Consider the following 2,314-nt stretch of genomic DNA (forward strand, 5'->3'; position numbering starts at 1 on the left):
CAAGCATAACGATTGTGAGGATGGCGCAGGACCAGGCAGTGTTTTGTTCTGTTGTACGAAGGGTCGCTATGAGTTGGAATTGGCTCGAGGGCACCTAGCAACAACAATCGTGTACTACCACCAATTTAAAAATTGCTAATTATGAGAGAAATGCTCAAGAGACATCTCAAACCTCAGAAAAAGTTTCAATAGGTGTGAAATGAGAGATCCAGGGGGTAGAGAGATCAATTTGTTTATAAGTGATGTGACTAAGGCATCCCAGAACAGAATCCTGAAGATGAGCTGGAAATAGGAGAATTTCCTCAGAGCAGTACAGAAGATTTTTTCTCCTCTCTGAGGTTAGCCACAGAGGACGTCCAGGAGTTGCAGCTACATGTCAACCCCCAAGGGAATCCTGAGAGATTCCTCAAAGACAATATATTTTAACACAGAGTGAAAAATGAAGAGTATCAAGTTCACACACAAAATTGGAGGGAAGAGAAGGAGGGAGGGAAGGAAAGGAATAGAAAGGAAGTGGAAAAGGGAAGGAGAGAAAATCCCAACATAGAAGGGCTTAGAGAGATACCAGAAAGGAAGATAGCATTAAGTTATTCATCAATCTGAATAATTTTTATAACATGGAGATGACATTTAAGAGTTTTTTTTTTGTTGTTAGGTGCCATGGAGTAGATCCCACGTGACAGAGTAGAACTGCCTGATTGGGTTTTCCAGGCTATAATCTTTACTGGAGCAGATGGCCAGGTCTTCTTCCTGCAGAGCTGCTTTAACTTTTGCACCGGCAGGGTGTCTGCTTGTGGCTCCATTTCTTCCTCTGGGTTTCCCTTCCCCTTTCTGAGGAACCTGCACATAGACCAAGAGGCAGTCATTTGAACAGAACAAAGGGATCTTTCTTTAGGAGGGAAGAAGGAGCCTTTCACCTCTCACTACACTTCCCCCCATTCCTCTTTGCCCTCGAGCCTCTTCCACGCATAACTAGATGGGCAAACAGACTGTTGGAGATGCAGTAGAAGGACAAGACCAGCTTTCCAAATTTCCCATCAGAACAAATGGTGGATGGGAGGTGGCTGCTGAGGAACAAGCTTTACCTTACTTTGTACATCGAGGTAGGTGCATGTCTCCCCAGTCTTCTCTCTCCAATCCCCCAACCCCCTCCTCTACCTCTGCTAAAGGACAATGAGGTTCACAAATTTCCAGATACCACCATTTCTATTAATGTTTAGCAATTTCCAAATAATGCTTGCAAAAAAGTGTGGAATACTATCAATAAGGTTAAAAATAGTCAAACAACTAAAATGCCATTAATTTTTAATATACCTCTAGAAGAAAGTAAAATTTTCTCATCATGAGGGGTCCTTCAGATTTGAAAATTTATAAATTTAACATTTTAGGGACTAAAGTATACTTATTAAATAAAGAGTCTGAATAATCTAATAAGTTGGATTAAATTAGTTCACCATTTATCCCTGTTGTGTACAATCTTTTTTGAACTTCAGGATGCATCTGATTATTTACAATCCATAGGTTTCCTCTTAAAGATATGAACATAAAAAATAATGGCACACATAGTAAAAATCTTAGAGAGTTGGGTTTATTTTTTTATTAGTGTATCATAGGTTTTACTAAAACTTGTTTAAAAAAAAATTTTACTACCATGGTATTTTTAAAACATGGGTCTGAAGGACCATTTTTATAATAATAATACTATCTCACATTTTTATAGCACTGAACAACATCCAAAGGCTTTTATATATATAATATTGATTGTCCTAACAACATTTGGTTATAGCACATAAGACAACAGAGTACCAAAGAGGCTGATGCATTCAAAGTCACAAAAACAGTAAATTTAAAAGTTGAGACCAAAATCTGGTTCTCTTCGAGTATGGCCCCCGGACATCCTTTTAGCTCAGTGATGAAGTCACTCCTAAAGTTCACCATTCAGCCAGTGATTGGACAGCTGCATAAAACACAATGGGACTAATGAGGTACAGCAGTCCAGTGACAAGGACTAGAAGGCAGGAGGGGACAGGAAATCTGGTGATAGGAAACCCAAGGTTGAGAAGGTACAGTGTTGACATCTCGTGGGGTTGTTAACCATTATTACAGGGCAATATGTGTACTAACTATTTAATGAGAAACTATTTGTTCTGCAAACTTCATCTAAGGTACAAAAAAAAAAAATTATGTGAGATCAAACTGACAACAGCAACTTGAAAGGTTTGATGGGAAGCCTAGGGGGCAGTGAGTTGAAGATAATGGTGATGGAATAATTTGGAAAAGGATAGTGAGAATAGCAGCACAACTGGAAGAATAT

This window comes from Trichechus manatus, unplaced genomic scaffold (assembly GCF_000243295.1).
Source record: "Trichechus manatus latirostris isolate Lorelei unplaced genomic scaffold, TriManLat1.0 scaffold00041, whole genome shotgun sequence".
Lineage (NCBI taxonomy): Eukaryota > Metazoa > Chordata > Mammalia > Sirenia > Trichechidae > Trichechus > Trichechus manatus.